The sequence below is a fragment of the Malaclemys terrapin genome, chromosome 2 (assembly GCF_027887155.1).
Source record: "Malaclemys terrapin pileata isolate rMalTer1 chromosome 2, rMalTer1.hap1, whole genome shotgun sequence".
Classification (NCBI taxonomy): domain Eukaryota; kingdom Metazoa; phylum Chordata; order Testudines; family Emydidae; genus Malaclemys; species Malaclemys terrapin.
In genome coordinates, this window is record NC_071506.1 from 209,450,724 (window position 1) to 209,470,204 (window position 19,481).

Below are 19,481 nucleotides of genomic sequence, written 5' to 3' on the forward strand. Positions count from 1 at the left end.
TAATGGTGTTTCCAAACTGATCATCTTTGGGGGGGGGGGGGGAGGGATGGTGTATGTAACTCAGTGCTTGCATTGCAGCATTTAGTAGTGTAAATTGGGAAGAAACCACAGACAGGATACACGTTCTTGGTTTTGTTTTGAGGTACTCTTTGTGCAGACTTTCCAGGTGGGGTGACTCCTCTTGACAGGCCATAATCATCTAGAAATTGAGTATGGCAGGCACTAGGCATGTTCATTACCTGTTTGAAGCTATTTGTGTGATTTCCATTGTGGGCAAGCAGCCTGGCAGGACACACTCAGTGTCACCAAACAGAAATCAAGGGGAAATGGACAGGCTTATAAAAAGAAGGCATGGAAGCCTGTCAGACTAAACGATTCAGTGGTGCAAGAACCAGAAAGGTCTGCTGCAAGGATTGTGGTCCAGGGACTTTGGCAGTTTGTTGGATTTAGCCTGGAGGTTCCTTCACCCCCTTGGAGACAGGGCCGGCGCACCCCATTAGGCGACCTAGGCGGTCACGTAGGGCGCTAACATTTGGGGGACGGTGACCACGGCGGCCGGATCTTCAGCCGCCCTGGTTGGCGGCGGCATTTCAGGGGCAGGACCTTCTGCCACCTCTGTCGGGGGTGGCATTTCGGGGGCGGGACCTTCCGCCGCCTCTGTTTCTGTTGGGGGCGGCATTTCGGGGGCGGGACCCTCCGCTGCCTCTGTCGGGGGTGGGACCTTCCGCCGCCTAGGATGGCAAAAAAGCTGGCAGCGCTCCTGTTTGGAGAAGAAGATGACTAGAACTGGTGCAGGCTCAGCAGAATGCAGACTGTCATTGCAGAGCCTCAAGCGGAGTTTGCAGGAGACTGTGGGACTATCACTTATTTCAGACTTTAAGGAGCTAGTGTGCCATACAGAGAGTTTGGACACCCTTTCACAGAGATAGAGAAAGGTAAAGCCTCCCAGAGGAGAGCCTATGTATGTGTGTGTGGTGCTTAGTTATATTTTACATTTGAAAGCGTCTTTAAAGGAGTTGTTACTGACTATATTCACAATTGCTTCAAGGGCTATTACTAAGCTGTCATGTACTGTATTTAGATAGATAGATTTAGTATTAATTTGCCTGTAGAGATTTTGTGTCACTCTCCAGCTAGCAGAGATTTAACTCTGTATACTATATAGATATAAAGATCAGCGTTTTGAAAAGACTAAACTCTGTCTGTGCCGCACACAGCAGGAAGGCAAGCTAAGGTGCAGGAAGGGGAAACAAATACTATATTTGATATTAGTATATTGCCTCCCCCAAACCTGTTACCTACACACACACATGTAGCTCTGGCCACAAGTTAAAGCTGCCTCTGTCTGGCAGACCCCACACCTATCCAATAATGCTCCTGCAGCGAAACAGGCTCCTACAATCAATTCAATTTATTTAAATTCAGTTTAATTATGCTTTATTCTCATGACAAGCTATGCAGGCATTGCCAAGGTGCTAGATAAGCAGAACTTTCAGGTCTCCAAAAGAGATAGGTATACTCTTCCCAGGATGGGCAGTATCACTATGGAACAGGCTTGCTTTGCAAACTTTAACTTCCTAATCAAGAGTACATATGTTCTCACTGAGTTCAGTTATTACACTAAAAAGAGTATGGAATGTTGCCTCTAAGCTAGAACTCAGTTTCACAACAGCGCTGTCCACTTCACATTAATTGGAATCTATGGTTACATTTCTGGACTAAAAATTTTGTGGCTGCAAATAATGATGACTCTGGGGATATATTTCTATAGAAACTGGCCCAAATCACAGTGATAGGCATAATATCAGAAAATTAATGTAATTTATATTTTAAAGTTCATGAAACACATGTATAAAATTTTGCAAGACCTTTCTATAGGGTTGGGGGTTTTTATGTTTAACAAGGACATTCTGAAATTATTTATTTATTTTTGCATTTTCCGTAATTATTTTATGTGGTAATATACACATATCATGATAGTGTTTTCTCATATATCTGTTACTTTGGCGCAATTCTATTTTAAGAAGCACATGCATGTTTGTAAACAAATGAGATATAAGAATATAATTGTTAAGAATGCAGAGGTCTTCATTAATGGTCTAAACATGTTGCAACTGTAAAAATATATTTAATATTTAAACATACCTAAAAGTTAAATTCATATTTGTTGTAATCAAAGCTAAGGTTACTATGTGACTTTTGATTTCTTATTAATACATGAGTTTATTGACTGAAATGTTTATGAAAAAGGAAGTCATTTTCAAATTTGGGAAAGAACCTTATCTCTCTTTTTTTTCTTTTTTTTTAAATTTTTTTATTTTAGGGGTTTGCATTCACTAGAAATGGACATCACCAACCTTACCTAAAGCAATGCAAAGGTTTTGTTTTTTTTTATGTTGAGAGTCTTGTCAAAGATGTGCTTTCAATGATAATAGAGTTGCATATTAGTTGAATGAAATGCCAGCTGTCTGCAGGAAAACTAACCTTATCAGAGTTACAGCCTCAGCTTGCAAATGTAGAGAATGGTTGAATAATACTTATTGAACCTCAGTGAAGTATAGCAGCATACTTTACTACAGGCCAGTCAATCTAAAGTTAGCATAGTCACTGGAAAATCTACCGCAGATGACCTGAGGGAAGATTTGTCAAAGGCACAAATGACAGATAGCTTAGCTGCCTGACTCCTATTGAAAGGCCCATGGAGGGTTAGGGTTAACATTTTCAAAAGCACATAAGTTACTTAAGAGCCTAAGTCCAGGAATGTAGTAAAGGATTAACGCTGGTAAATGGAGTTAACCCACTTCTCATTTGAGGAAATATGGCGTTTAGGTTAGGTTAGTTTTACCCACTGCTTTTTTTTTTTTGCCTTTTTTTTAAACCACACTACCACTGCCCAAGTCCCATTTTCAAAAGTGACTTAGGTACTTAGAAATCTAAATCCTTTTGACTTTCAGTGAGACTTAGAATGCTAAGGGCTAGATTTTTTAAGGTATTTAGGCACCAAAAGATGCAGATAGGTGCCTAGTGGGATTTTCAAAAGTGCCTACGTGCCTAACTCCCAAATGGGAAATAGGTGTCTAATTCCCAAATGGGAAATAGGCCCTAGGAGCTTTTAAAAGATCCCACTAGGCAACTATCTGCATCTTTAGGTGCCTAAATACCTTTAAAATCAGGTTCTAAGTACCTAAACCACTTTTGAAAATAAGCCGTAGGCTTCTAAGTTGCTTAGATGTTTTTGAAAATTCTACCCCGGTGTTGAAGTGGTGCAGGAATCTCACCCACCTATCTATGTGGATTACATATGCACACGTGTACACAGTCTGATCAGTCTGATTCTGATAAGTACTGAATACCCATTATTCTTAGTAAGGTCTGTTTTGAAAATGAAAATTAGGTGCTTTTGAAAATTGTACACAAGACATCTTGCTACCATTTGCGTCTTTGAAAATCCCCACACTTGGTTCATATTCCAAACAATATCAAAGAATTTGTAGCTAAAAAAAATTAAATTGTTCTCAATTTGCACTTTCAGATATGTACAAAACCTAAGAAATACTTGCCTTGCTTTGTAATATTTGTAATCAGTAATTTAATAACAAAGAAGCATATTACAAGTGAAGGAGAGAGAAATGCTTGCTTCTTGAATTTGCTACAGCTCATTTACAACAGTTGTCAGTGACTGATTGATATATGCAGTGTTGCTGTAGCTGTGGTTGAGCCCAGGATATTAGAGAAACAGGGTGGGTGAGGTAATCTCTTTTATTGGACCAACTTTTGTTGGTGAGAGAGAGAAGCTTTCAAGCTTACACAGAGCTCTTCTTCAGGTCCCTGTGTAAACTCAAAATCTCGTCTCTCTCACCAACAAAAGTTGGTCCAATAAAAGAGATTACCTCACCCACTTCGTCTCTCAGTAAGTGATTGGAGCAGCTAAGAAGGAAGTGTGTATGGAAAAAATATGACGTCATTTAGAGGGAGGCTGGAAATTTGATGCTTTATAGCCAATTTCCATAAGAAAGCTATGCAACTTCTGTGAGGTAAAATGTAGCAGGGATTAGGCAAATGGGGGGGAGGGGGGAAGAACTGGGAATCTCCATTCCCATTGGCTGCAGCAACAAATAACATCCCAGTGTGAGGTAAGAGGGCTATGCATTTGTTGCACTCTTACTACACATATCCATGGGGTGTTTTTTCTTTGGTGACAATTAATTTTGAAAATATTTTGATGCAATGTAAACTGTTAGGTTCCCTGAGCGTACAGTGCGTGCTTACAGAAATACCACTTCTACTGTGTGACCTTGGAAAGAATCCTTGATATTCTGCTGCTCCTTCCTGTCAAGTGTTTGGGAATAATTGAGCTATCCTATCCCATGCTCTGGGAAGGAGGGGAAGGTGGTGAAGGGCATTCTAGTGATTAATGTGTGCTCTCTGCCAGGAAGCTGGTCTTGCACGTTATTAACTAGAGGAACAAAGGAGTGCTGCTGCATTGTGGCACATATGGAGAAGCACAACACAGAAGATGCAGCCTAGTGGTGGGTGTGATTGCATATAGGCCCCGGGGTAGTTTAGACCAACTCTTGCACCTCCTAGGTCCCAGTGTGGCTCCCAGCATAAGTTAGAGAAGCCCCTGCCAACTCCATTCCTCCTCTAGCCACCCCGCACTGAGGCAGTGAGGTCAGGCACAGTAGGCCTGTGTACACCAAGCTCTACTGCTAGAGCTGCCACTCGTCTGGTTTTCACCCGGACAGTCCAGGTTTCAACTTGCCTGTCTGGGTGCCATTTGACAAGCCCTGATGTCTGTTTCTTTTTACCTGTGGCAACCCAAAGTGGAAGGAAGGAGGCAGCGCAGCAGCCACCACTGCCTCCAGGGCCTGCCTGTTTGTGCGGCTTGTGGCAACTCGTGGCGTGCCCGGGCGGGGCTTTGGGGGGGAAAAGGGGTGGGGCCTGGGGGAAGAGGCAAAGAAGGGGATGGGCCTTGAGGGAAGAGGTAGAGCAGGGGTGGGGGTAGGGGAAGAGGCGGGGCAGGGGGCAGGGCCTCGGGGGGGCCCAGTTACCAGCCATTAGAAAGGTAGCAACCCTATCTACTGCCCTTGTCCTGGGCATTCTTCCAGGGGCCCCTTGCCCTTTACAGACCCTGTATGCTGCTGGATCACATCGATTTTACCTGCTGTAAAGGGCCCAGGAGCAAAGATGTGAAGAACAGGTGAGCTGGTCATGGTGTTGTTTTCAGTGGAAGGTCCTTAGCTCTCAGTCTCATGCCTTCAGACAGTTCGTCCGAGCCCATGTCTGGCCACCTTTGGATGCATTTACGACACACTTATTGCCTTTTTGTGTCTGTGGGGTTTTGCAGTGAGGTGCGTTCTGAGGGAATGAAAGTAGGGGTGAATGGGGCACTAAGAGCATGTGAATGCAAAGCCTAAATTGCACTATGTAAATAGCTTAAAAATGCCAAGAACAATTAACTGCAAAAAATCCCATATTAATATAGCACTACGGAAGTCAGGAAATGCAAACATGAAGGGCCAAAATGTTCAGATTTTCATTCTAAAAAGGCACCTAAATCAAAGTGGTCTGATTTTTCGAATGTGGAAAATACTAGGAATTAATCAATGGTTTCTAAAAGGTAAAACCAAACTTTTCCAAATTTGCCTGAGGTGCTTTTCTCCAAAACGTTCCCTGCTCTTTAGCTGCCAGGTCAGCCAAATTGCTGCGCCAAACTTCTGTCCTTGGAGCCAGTCTTCACTTCTGTCTAAGCAGTTCAAGCCATTTGTCTACAAGTACTCTTCTAGAGAACCAAGCTTACCCCGGGTTCGAAAGCTCCTAAGGTGATTCGATATGTCCCAAAACACAGTTCTGAGAAGTAATTTTTAAAGAGGTCTCCATTATCGTATTAATCCTCCTGCCTACTTCTAGCCAAAAAGTTTGTCCCATGGGACAGGCCCAAAACATATGAGCCAGTGTGGCTCCAGAAGACCCACATCTCTACCAGCGGTCTGTTTTGCCCATGCACCGTAACCTATGCGGGAACCAGTGTGAATGAAGCAGCCTTCATTGTAGATCAATAGTAGGACTTTCAGTGTTTTTGTAAGGCATTTCCCCTCTAGCTAGAATTCAAGGTTATACACAAATCTTTGTCCAAGGGCTGGCCTGGGCAATCTAAATTAGGGAGGGTCTTCTGGGTCTTTGCTTTTAAGGGGTGGATTGTGTCGTATATGCCCGGTGCCACATGGGAACATGAGGATATACTATAACTCAGGATGCACAGTGCTATGCAGCAAGTGTTTTCCAGCTTTAGGAGTGGGGCAGGATTATAGCTCAGACTCTTTCTGGCCCCCTTAGAGTGGTCAACAGTGGTTCCTCACGTGATGCTTGCCCTTAGGTGAGAGTTTGGACTGTGACTGTCTTCTGCCCACGCACACAGGTAAAAGGGAGTGGAGGGAGGAGACTTGTGCCCTCCCCCAGCTTTGCCTACCTACACGGAGTAGGGCACAATCTAACCCCAGCTGAGAAACTTCAGTGTTGCAGTAACATAATTTCTTGCAGTTAGTAGAAAATAAGCTTTGTGATTTATGTAGCTCTTTGATTATCAGGAAGCATGATTCTCTAAAGACTTACTTATTTCCATCTTTCTGCAGTGAGATATGGTAAACTATGTGGAAAAATACCTGGGTGCCTATGATTTTGTTGATGCACAGATGTTTCAGGGCAGTAGTACATTGGGAAGACAGTGACTTTAGGAATTCATGTGTAGATGCACTCAGAAGCCAGAACCCAAAGAAACCGGGTTATTGTTTTGGGGCCAGATCCTTAGCTGGTGTAAACCGATATAGCCCCATTGGTGTAAATCAGTGTGGCTCTATTGACTTCAGAGGAGCTACACCCATTTACACCAGTTGAGGATCTGGCCCTCTCTGTCAAGCAGCGTCATGCTTATGTGCATTTATCATTTCTGAGACCCAGAGTGCCACTTACGCTATTATATGTGGTGAATTCTGTGTATTTTCTCCAAGCTCTGCTATTTCTGTGTTTATCCAGCATGCTGCTTAACCCAGCAGAAGCACCAGTGTTTTAGATCTTTAATTAGTAATAAATGGTGTCTTTCTCTTCCTTCCAAGAAACAAAATATGACAGCGTTTCGCAAATACACCCTGTTGACCCACTTGAGAGGCAGAATGAGGATTGTTAAGGATCCCTGTAGCTAAGTAACATCTGACTGACTAAAATAGGTGGCTTTTGTTTTTGGTTTGTTTTGGGGGGGGGGTGAGAGAGAGAGAGAATCAGGAAGCGGAAGCTTGTACATTCTCTGCAAAACACTTTGATGGCTTCCGTTCTCTCTCTGAAAACTAGCCTCCAAGGGAGATCCTGAGAGTATAGCATTGAACAGTGCTGCACGGGAATTATAACGAAGCCGAGTTGCCTCTATAAACCAATCCATTATTACTACTGTGTTCGTCATAGGATTAGATTCATGTTGTGCCATTGCTCACCCTCATTCCGTCTTTGTCATGAGAACAATGCACGAGTGAATTATCGCTCCCAGTGGAATGCAGAAGACAATATCATTCTCATCTCTGCTGGAAAGGACACTACCAAGTCATCTTTAAAGGGAGGGGACAAGTCTTTGATTTGTCTACTATCCTTTCATTCAATTTCTTAAATTAGGTCTGTGTTTGCTCCCTGCTCCTGTGTATGTGCCTCACGGTCTTCTAATGGGCATTCCTTTCCCTCTCTTGCTCTCACCTCCACTTCCCACCTGTGATAAGAGGACTGGTGCTTGTTCCATCTTTCCAATATCACAACTGGGCTGCCCAGTCAAAGTTCCTCTTTGCTTAGTTAAAAGAAGTTGAGCCCTTTGGCGTAAACAAATGTGCAAGTGAACAAGACACTCCAAAATTTCTTCTAACGGGAAAAAGCATAGGGTGCATGATTGTGCCGTCAAATCCACACAAAACTGTAATGTGAGCAGAGACCTGGGAATTTTGAGGGTGAATGGGACAGAGAAAGAAAGGCAATATTTACCCTAACGCTACAAAAGCACCTTACTTTGTGGCCTTTGGAGATGCAGATATGGGAGACTGCCTCTAAACTTAGCAACCAACATAGACATGAATGTGTTCTGTTAGCCATGACTGAGGTAACAGCAGTTAATGGCATCAGTGCGGTAAGTAGACAGACAATACTAGTGTGGCAAATGTATGGAGAATGGGAATCTAGTCCCGAGAGAGAGCAACTGATAACAATGGAGGTAAACCAGAGATATGGGAGATAAAAAGCTAGACCCAAACGCATACGAACACTATTGCCAGGCCTACTAGTGCTGTCCATATGGAATGGTATTGTTGCTGATGTACATTATGTGCATTCCATGTCATCTTTGGAAAAAAGTTTTTCCCATGGACGCACACATTGTAGGAAATGCAGTGATACATTCATATATAAAGAGTACCTCAGCAATACAGTACAATGAACGGGTATGATATCCATAAGGGGTATCTGACCCATTCAGAGGTAAATCTGTATTGGAGCCAGTTCTCCTACACTGTATTATGTACAACTCAACCCTAAGAGGCCCAATTATCCCAATGCATAAAGATTTCACTATATGCGCATAGGTGCTGGAACTAGGGGTGCTGGGGCCACCCATCACATACAGGGTTTTCAGTTTGGTTCAATAGTTCTCAGCAGCCCCACTATAAAAATGGTTCCAGCATCCCTGTATATGCGTATTGACGGTATGATAGCAATATGGCATCAATAGGGCTACATAGCCATATATTAATCACTGCTCCATCCTGCAACTTTTACCCAGAGTTGACCAAGCACCCCCACACTAGCACCAATAGTTGCTGCATTGACACGTGCAGGGTGGCACTATCCCTTCTAGACAGATGCACTGAGGGGACCCGCAGCATACAGATTGCATCCCTCTGGTGCAGAAGGTGAGATCAGGTGCCTCCACAGCACTCTTTCCTGCCACACGTTCCCACAGACCCTTCAAAATGCCCTCCATCAATCTGGAGTCTATACTGGGGGAATAACAAGGATTGAGTGGGCCAAAGACAGCAGTGGGTGGTTACACATAATTCTTTCCAGTTCTCCAGAGTTTCTTCAGAAAAGGGAATATACTCTGGGGCTTTAGTGTCCTTTCTGTGGCGACTTCTTCTTGGGTCCCAGAGGCAGCCACAAGCAAAGGAGTGCCTGGCAGTGTATCACACAAGTCAAATTCCACTGGTGGTGCAGCACATGTGAGAACCTGACCCATTGACTTCACTGGAGTTACTTTGGATTTATACTGAGAACAGACTCTGGTCTTGACCCTAGAGTTGCGTTCTCCCTCTGACTTTGCATCTTCACCAGTATTGCTTTTTTTGAAATAGCTTTGTGTAACCTGCACAGTGGTTCAATAGAACTGTCTTCGGGCCTGATTCTCTATGTCCTTGCACCCCGAGGCATTATTTACACCTGACCAAAGCTGATGTAAATCAGCACCGCTCCACTGACTTAGTAGGGCCACACCAATCAGTCCTGTCAACCCTCAAATCTACTAATATGACAGAAACAGGAATGTGTGAAAAATAACTGAAATGTGAGACGGCTGTGCTTTGTTGTACGCCGTACAATAATTGACAGTGCTGTCAACAATAAAACCTGTTTTAAAGGATGTTTTCTTATTGTGTGAATTAAATAAACTCATTGTTTAAAAAGAAAACTGGAAAAAATGAAAATCCATTAAACCCTTGATCTTCACAGCCTTCTACCATTTCAAAAAAGTGTTATCTTTTATATAGACCAGCCAGTAGAGGGGAACCGGACACACACTTCCCCCGTGGTTTATACAACTATTTGTTAGCATGCGGTGGACTGATGGAGATCAGAACTCCTGGATTCTATTTCTAACGCAGGATGGGGGTATGGTCTAATGGTCAGATCAGTGGACAGTCAAGCACATAGATTTGGCACATCCATTCTGAAAGACAGTACGGTTGCATCTTGTGTCTGTCACATGAGAGACACTGGTTCTAATCCCCCAGACATGACCTTATGCAACTTTTCAGTCAATTTATTTGTAATCTGAGGTAAGGATATGCAAGTGTATGGAGGCCATGCTCAATACTTAGGACTATGAGGTGCATAGAAATATAAACAGCAGGCAGTGAAAGAAGTGAGCTTAGAATTTGTTTCAGTGCATCCTCTTGTAAACTCAGGTGTAATTTGGAGGCTCTCTCTGACCCTATGTGAAACCCACCTTGGTGGTCCTGCGGAAGAGAGAGGCTGATTGACATGGAATGTAGAAAAATGCTTGAGAGGGCTACCCCTGGTTTACTCCAGCTGAGGAGCTGCCCCATAATCTTGCTTATGTTAGTTATTTCATTGCACCAACGTTATGGCTTCTCTAAAATGTGATACCATCTTAATAAGCACCCACTCGCAAAGAAACTATTCAGAGGGCAGGATGTGCTCAAGAACAAGGCAACGAGATAGAGAAATCAAAGCAAAAATTATGCTGAAATAGCCTACACTCTAGATAGCCCTAAACCAAAAGGAAGCGTGAGGTGGGGGTGGGGGGAGCAGCGGGGGCTTGGAGCAGCCACTCTGACTCTCCTAGCTTGGTTGTTGCAGTATCTGGAGCAGTGCCAAGAAATTGCCAGGAGACATTTTGTAAAAAATGGGTTTGGATTTCGCTCTCTGTCACTTTCGCTTTCTTAGTGTAGTGTTGGCATGTGGGTATTTCTCACCAAATCAATTCCCAGCCATTGCAGGGGCTTTGGGGACTGGTGCACCTTGGTCCCTCCTGTTCTCTGCCAGTGGCACACAATAGTTTAGTCTCCTAAGGGCTGTGATACTTTAGTCTAAACAAGGTTATTGTGCTCAATACAAGGGTAATTAAATGGGATTTAGTGGCCTGATATACAGGAGGTCAGATTCGATGAGCTGGTGGTCCCTTCTGGCCTTAAACTCTGCCTCTAAATTCAAATAGAAATACAAAAAGCTGCAAAGCAAGAGTAAATCCAGAGAAAAATCAGCTCCGATATGTGGAAAGGGTGCATGAGATAGAGGGGTATGTAACTCTACTATGGGATTCTGCACTTACCAGGGGGTAAAATAAGAATGACAGGTGCAGGGTAAGTTCCAGCAGTGATCATCATCATCAATCGTCAACAGAACGACAGAGTCCACTGAGCAGGACCAGTGCTACCATTTAGGCCAACTACGCGGTTGCCTAGGGTGCCAAGATTTGGGGGCGCCAAAAAGCGGCACCCCCAATTTTTTTTTTTTAAACAGCGGCCGCTGCGCTGGGAGGGAGAGGGAGTCTGAGGCCTGGTCTACACTAGGAGTTTATGTCGAAGTTAGCGCCGTTACATCGAATTAACCATGCACCCGTCCACACTGCGATGCTATTTAGTTCGACATAGAGGTCTCTTTAATTCGACTTCTGTACTCCTCCCCGACGAGGGGAGTAGCGCTAAATTCGACATGGCCATGTCGAATTAGGCTAGGTGTGGATGGAAATCGACGCTAATAGCTCCGGGAGCTATCCCACAGTGCACCACTCTGTTGACGCTCTGGACAGCAGTACGAGCTCGGATGCTCTGACCAGCCACACAGGAAAAGCCCCGGGAAAATTTGAATTTGAATTCCTTTTCCTGTCTGGCCAGTTTGAATCTCATTTCCTGTCTGGACATCGTGGCGAGCTCAGCAGCACTGGCAACGATGCAGAGCTCTCCAGCAGTGATGGCCGTGCAGTCTCTGAATAGAAAGAGGGCCCCAGCATGGACTGATCGGGAAGTCTTGGATCTCATCGCTGTGTGGGGCGATGAGTCCGTGCTTTCCGAGCTGCGCTCCAAGAAACGGAATGCAAAGATCTATGAGAAGATCTCTAAAGACATGTCAGAGAGAGGATACAGCCGGGATGCAACGCACTGCCGTGTGAAAATCAAGGAGCTGAGACAAGGCTACCAGAAGACCAAAGAGGCAAACGGACGCTCCGGATCCCATCCCCAGACATCCCGTTTCTACAAGGCACTGAATTCCATCCTCGGTGCGGCCGCCACCACTACCCCACCACTGACCGTGGACTCTGAGGATGGGATAGTGTCCACGGCCGGTTCCTCGGACATGTTAGGGGACGGGGAAGATGAGGAAGGAGATGAGGAGGACGAGGCAGTCGGCAGCGCTCACAACGCTGATTTCCCCGACAGCCAGGATCTCTTCATCACCCTTACAGAGATCCCCTACCAACCGTCCCCAGTCGTTACCCCGGACACAGAATCTGTGGAAGGATCAGCCAGTAAATGTTGTAAACATCTAAACATTTATTTTTAACAGAACAGGAATATTAACAATTAAAAGAATGGGTTGTTCATGATTACTTTGCCCTAGGCGCTTAACGGTTCAGTCATGGGCAGTGCAAGTTTTGAAAAAAAATCTAGCAATGTCCGGTTTTGCGTGATTGTCCTGCCCAAGCCGCTCTACTGTTTAGTCCCTGCTACTGCAGCTACAGTAAAATGCGGTCTATATGTCCGGGGATAGAGCAGAAATCCTCCTGGGACATCTCGATGAAGCTCTCCTGGAGGTAATTGGAAAGCCGTTGCATGAGGTTCCTGGGGAGAGCGGCCTTATTGGGTCCTCCGTAGTACGACACGTTGCCGCGCCACGAGACAATCAAGTACTCGGGAATCATTGCTCTGCACAGCAGGGCGGCATACGGCCCTGGTCTTTGGAGGCTTTCCCGGAGCATTCTCTCTTTCTCGCTGTCAGAGATCCTCATCAGGGTGATGTCGCTCATGGTGACCTGCTTTGAATTAGGTAGGGGAATGTTAGTGTTGGGACTGCTTGCCCGTTCCTTTACAGAACTGTAACCGCTGGTTTGCAGCCACGCGGTGGAGGCGGGAGAGGGGCAGCCTACAGGGATCGTTCCCGGGGACAGCCGCGAGGGGGTGGGACGGGGCAGAGTTCCCGCTTGCCGGATTGCTGGCAGCAGGGACTGACATTGCTTTCAATGTGAAATGAGGCCAGTGGTAATATAAAAGTTTTAAACTGCCACAAGTCTACGGCTTACCATGTCTGCCTGCAACAGAAATTCCGTTGTGCTGCCCCGCTTCTCAAATGTGCTGTGCAAGACCCCAGGCACTGAATGCGAAGGCCGAGAATTCGACCTTGTGCTGAGTGCGCATGTGATAGGTGCTGTGCATGGTCTTGTTCACAGAGAAAGACTATGTTCTTTGTTCACAACTACATTTATCTTTCTGAGGAATTCACTCCCTTTTTCCCATTCCCACAGCCCCATCTGCGACTGTCTCACAACCTAGCCTGGCATCACACTCCCAGAGGCTAGCGCAGATTAGGCGTAGGAAGAAGAGGACACGGGAGGACATGTTCTCGGAGCTTATGGCCTGTTCCCGAGCCCAGGCAGCACAGCAGACCCAGTGGCGGGAGAACTTGTCCCAAATGCACCAAGCAAACATGGATCGGGAGGAGAGGTGGCGGCAGGAAGACCAGCAGGCGACTCAAACGCTGCTTGGACTACTGAGGGAGCAAACAGACACGCTCCGGCGCCTTGTGGATGTTCTGCAGGAACGGAGGCAGGAGGACAGAGCCCCGCTGCAGTCCATCTCTAACCGCCCTCCCCCGCCACCAAGTCCCATACCCACCTCACCCAAAGTGCAAAGAAGGAGAGGCGGCAGAGTCTGTGCTAACTCTCACTCCACCCCTGCAGAGAGCTCTAGTAGCAGAAGGCTCTCATTCCCCAAAATTTGACAAGTTCTTTCCTTCCCGCCTGACACAAGCCCCCGTCCAAGTTTTACCTCCCAGTTCCATGTGTAGTTGATAATAAAAAATACGTTTCTGTTAACTACTGTTTCAATCATGTTCTTTTGGAGGAGGAGGGGAAAGGGGGTTGGTAATTGGACAGGACAGTCACCTTTGGCAGGGTACATAGGCGGGGGCAGGTACAGCAGCAGGGCACATACACAGTGCAGTGATGCAGTGACTAGTTACCCTGGTTAGTCTGGGAGGTGGTTTTCATGTTATGTGGTGGGGGGTGGGTTGCTCTGTGACTTTGTGGCGGGGGAGGGCAGTTACAGATCTTAAGCGGCGGTCCTTATGCAGGATCACAGAGCCACGCAGCAGGGGATTTGTAACCGTCCTCCCCCTGCCACAAAGTCACATAGCCCCCCCATACACACAGTCCCGATCAGGATGGGTGACAGGCTCCGTTGAAACAACCATCCCACCACAGCGGAGCCTGTCAATCCTTGAGTTTAGAAGCTTCATTCGCGTCACTACACTACACCCGCTCCGCACCACAGTCTGCGTCCCAGTTTTAAAAAATTCCCGCGAAAACAGTAGTAAAGAAAACGGTGTTCATTAACAAAGTAGAACTATTTTTATTTCAAAACGTGTGTTGGAAGGGGGGTGAAGGGGGTATGTAACTGGATAGGATAGTCAACATTAACTGGGTAAAGAAACGGGGGCAGTTACGGCTTCTCTGTACACAAACTTTACAGTCACAGGTTACCCTGCTCACTCAGGAACTTTGCTTTCAAAGCCTCCCGGATGCACAGCGCTTCCCGCTGGTCTCTTCTAATCGCCCGGCTGTCTGGCTGTGCGTAATCAGCAGCCAGGCTATTTTCCTCAACCTCCCACCCCGCCATAAAGGTCTCCCCCTTGCTCTCACAGAGATTGTGGAGCACACAGCAAGCTGATATAACAATGGGGACATTGGTTTCGCTGAGATCACAGCGAGTCAGTAAGCTTCTCCATCTCCCCTTGAGACGGCCAAAAGCACACTCCACCACCATTCTGCACTTGCTCAGCCGGTAGTTGAAGAGTTCTTTTTCAATGTCCAGGGCGCCAGTATAGGGCTTCATGAGCCAGGGCATTAGCAGGTAGGCTGGGTCCCCGAGGATCACTATAGGCATCTCCACATCCCCAACAGTTATTTTGTGGTCCGGGAAGTAAATACCTTGCTGCAGCCGTCTAAACAGACCAGAGTTCCTGAAAACGCGAGCGTCATGAACCTTGCCCGGCCATCCGACTTTGATGTTGGTAAAACGTCCCCTGTGGTCCACCAGTGCTTGCAGCACCATGGAAAAGTAGCCCTTTCTGTTAATGTACTGGCTGGCTTGGTGGTCCGGTGCCAGGATAGGGATGTGAGTTCCATCTATGGCCCCACCGCAGTTTGGGAATCCCATCGCTGCGAAGCCATCTATGATCGCCTCCATGTTTCCCAGGGTCACTACCTTTGGCAGCAGTACAGCAACGATTGCCTTGGCTACTTGCATCACAACAATCCCCACGGTAGATTTGCCCACCCCAAACTGGTTCGCGACTGACCGGTAGCTGTCTGGCGTTGCAAGCTTCCAGAGGGCTATGGCCACTCGCTTCTGGACAGTCAGGGCAGCTCGCAACCGGGTGTCATTGCGCTTCAGGGCAGGGGACAGCAACTCACAAAGTTCCAGGAAAGTTCCCTTCCGCATGCGAAAGTTTCGCAGCCACTGGGATTCATCCCAGACCTGCAGCACTATGCGGTCCCACCACTCAGTGCTTGTTTCCCGGGCCCAGAATCGCTGTTCCACAGCATCAACATGACCCATTGCCACCGTGATGTCCTCGGCGCTGGGTCCCGTGCTTTCTGAGAGGTCTGTGCTACTCTCAGACTTCAGGCCCTCACCGCGGTGCCGTAGCCTCCTCGCCTGACTCATCTGCATCTGCCTCAGGGAAAAGTGTATGATAAGCTGCGAGGCGTTGAGAGCGGCCACAACTGCAGCGATGGTCGCAGCGTGCTCCATGCTCGCAGTGCTGTGGCGTCCGCGCTGTCACTGACTGGAAAAATGCGCGAACTGATTTCCCGCCGGCGCTTTCAGGGAGGGAGGGCGGGAGTGATGGACGGATGACGACAGTTACCCAAAAGCACCCTGGACACATTTTTTTACCCAGAAGGCTTTTGCGGCTACACCCAGAATTCCAATGGGCAGCGGGGACTGCGGGAACTGTGGGATAGCTGACCACAGTGCACCGCTTCGAATGTCGACGCTTTCACTGTTAGTGTGGACTCACAAAGTCGAATTACTGTCCTTAGTGTGGACACACACGTTCGACTTTGCAATATCGATTCCAAAAATTCGATTTAAGTAAAATCGAACTACTCTCGTTGTGTAGACATGGCCTGAGTCGCTGCTGGCAGCCCAGAGGTTCCCCTGGGTCAGAGCTGCCGCATGGATCCCCGGGCAGGGGGAGGAGCTGCTGCGGGGGGGGGGGGGCACCTTAGGGTGGGGGGGCGCAAGGTGGAAGTTTCGCCTAGGGCGCGAAACTTCCTTGCACCGGCCCTGCCACTGAGGATTATTGCACCAGCCAGCATGACCATGAGGCCAGGATTGTTGCCACCTCTCACAGTTTTATTGCAAGTCTTGCAATATTAGGTGCTTTCTAGTAAAGCTCTAACTCCTGCAACCCTGTTAGTTTGTGAGAGTCAGCTCTCATTTAAAATAGCCCTGGTTGTGCAGAGGTTTTTAAGGCCCGGCTCGATAAAGCTCTGGCTGGGATGATTTAGTTAGTGTTGGCTCTTCTATGATTCTATGAAAGCCAGTGAGTGTGCCAACCACCCTCCTTCAGACTCAAAGAAAGAGCAACTGAGTCCCTTCATGTAGTGAAGTCTGTGGCAAACAATGTAGGGACCAGCACTAGGTTGTGGGCCAGGTCAGAGCTTATCTGTGCAGCAGGAGGGATTTCCCTGGTTGCAAATGCAGGAACTAGTATAGTGGTTCGCTGACTGTGTGCATTGGAGGCTGAGACAGCCAGAGAAAAAGTTGAATGTGACACAGAGAGGCGGGGCTACTTTGGGCACAGACTTTGCTAGAGTGGCAGTTCTGGGATTTCTGACCAAGGAAACTGTCTGCTGTTGTTTGTTTCTACTGCAGTCAGGGAAACAGGCTTTATTATGCAATTTTCATAATTAAACAAGATTGTACCAAAGAATATACCTGACTCATATCATCATATTCTCCTCCTAATAGAAACAACCTGGAAGGCCTTGAATAACTAGCTAACTGCTCGGGCCAAACGAGCAACAATATTCTTTGGCCTGCTGGTGAGTAAATGCCATTACATAAATCTGGTAACCCATTCACTGCATCACTGTCCATAATGCAGACACAGAAAAAAGAGGATCCCTTTTGCAGCCATTATTAAGTATGAATAGTATCAGGTTAGTTACAATCTAAACTCATAACGACTACCATTTTGAGATACAGACATGAATACAGGCCAGAGAGCTATCCTCAAGAAATGAAAAAGAAGAAAGTGGCATGCTATTTATAAGACGATTGATGGGGACATGGCTATTTAGGGGGAGAGTATCAAGGTTAAGCTGTATTTAAGAGCCAAATAAAGACAGAGCTGGCCTACCTTCTATATGGAGAAGAGTGATAAATGTGCTTTATTAAGTTGTTTCTAAAATTGGATAAGATGAGATAAGTCTTGCAGGCGATATATATTTAAGATTGATATGGACTAACTGCAGACAGATAAGTTTCAAGACTGCTTGCCATCAATGCCTTGGTGTTCTCCAATGAAAATCAGCTAACTGACAGGAGAAGCTAGACCTACAGGTCTTCAACTGATGGTATTCTTTCTCTTGGTCAAAGTGCCTGAAGAGGAGAACTGGTAGAGAAGGTGCACTGTAGCACATTAGGGTCTGATTCTGGTCTCACTTCCTATGATGTAACGCCACTGTCTCCAATGGAATTCCACTGAATTTACACCTGTAGGAGATCAGAATCAGGCCCTTAGTAACACGTCTCACAGCCATTTTATGTAGTAAATCTGTTTAGAAATAATACAGAGGCTGGTGGCGTGGCCCAGATGCAGTGCGCTGGGCCAGCTGCGCCCCCTGCTGGTCTGTCAGCGCAGCTGCATGTCTCTCTGCATGCCGGCTCTCAGCCAGCAGGTCCCTGCCCTCAGTCCCGTTTCCGGCTGGCACTGGCAGTGCGCTGTGAGCCGCGGTGCTTGGTAAGTGCAGGCAGGCACCAGGCAGTGGTCAGTTATGAATTGCCTCTGTTGCGCACCTATTAGCCCTTTACGTTCTCCCTCTCTCTCTGTCCTCTCCCTGCTTTGCCCCTTGCCCCCCCCCAGCAGGGCGTGCCCCGCTCTCAGCGCAGTGCGGAGAACCAGAGACTGGTCAGAGCCTCAGCTCACCAGCAATATGGCCAGCAGGCGCCTTCCTTCCCTCTCTGCCTCTGACTGGGCTGGCGCCCTAGGAAAGCCCAAGAACCTCCGGCCTGGGGCACTGGCCAGGAGTCGCCAAGCCCTGCATGTGCCAAAGCCCCGCACAGTGCTGGCATGGGGAAGCCTCTCTGCCCCTCAGCTACGCTCTAAAATGGTGAGGGGAAAGCTATTTCCATCCTGTTCATCCCCCAAACCTGCAGGCTCCACAGCAGCCCCCCAGGCAAGGGCTTAGCACGCTCTTCACCCGCCCCCCAACCCTGGGTCCTGCCCTTAGGGATCAAGGGACTGCTCCGTCCCCTAGGCACCCTCCCCTGCTGAGCCACATCTCTGGCCCAGTTCGCTGAAGCCCCTGCAGGCAGGTTCTATGGGCCCTGGTGCATAATGCATCCTTAGGGCTTAACTCCTTCCTACCCGTGCTGTAGCTGGGGGACAGGAGGCGGCTGAGTTATGTCGGTGGCAAGCGGTAGCCTGTTAGCTGCCTTTCGGTTTGTACTGCATAGTGGGCAAGAAGAGACAAGCTGCTTCCAGCCACAGGGGGTTTGGGGAGAGGAGAGGAGAAGAAGAGATGAGCTCTTCAAAGACATGGGCCAAGTCATCCCTTCCCCCCCATCCGCTTCCCCTGCATCTGGAAGCAAGCTCCTGTCCCTTCCCTCCTGCACAGTGCTAAAAGGCTGCTGCTGGCCGCGTTCTGGTGTGAATTCTGGCAGGAATCTGGGGGGCTAGGAGGGTATGTGACCCTGCGTGTCCCCACCCCACCTGTTGCCTCAGGAAGACGCAGTGCCATGTACCAGGAGAGCTGGGTCCATCCCGGGGGCCCAGCCAGGCATGGAGGGCGGAGAGCCTGGGGCAGGGAAGGTCAGGTTGGTCAGTCACCGCCCCATGTGAGAGAGGTGTACAAGAGTGTGTGTGACCTCTCCCAGTGTGTGTGTGTGTGTGGGGGGGGGGTTAGGGATGTGTCCAGGGCCGGCTCCAGGCACCAGCCTGGCAAGCAGGTGCTTGGGTCGGCCACTCTGGATAGGGGCGGCACGTCCAGGCATTCGGCGGCAATTCGGCGGACGGTCCCTCACTCGTGCTCGGAGCGAAGGACCTTCCGCCGAATTGCCGCCGCAGATCGCAATCGCAGCTTTTTTTTTTTTTTGGCTGCTTGGGGCGGCCAAAACCCTGGAGCCAGCCCTGGGTGTGTCACCCCTCCCTGTGTGAACCCTAAAGCCTTAAAGATAAGACAGTAAATAAAAATAATCCAACTACACAGTATTTCT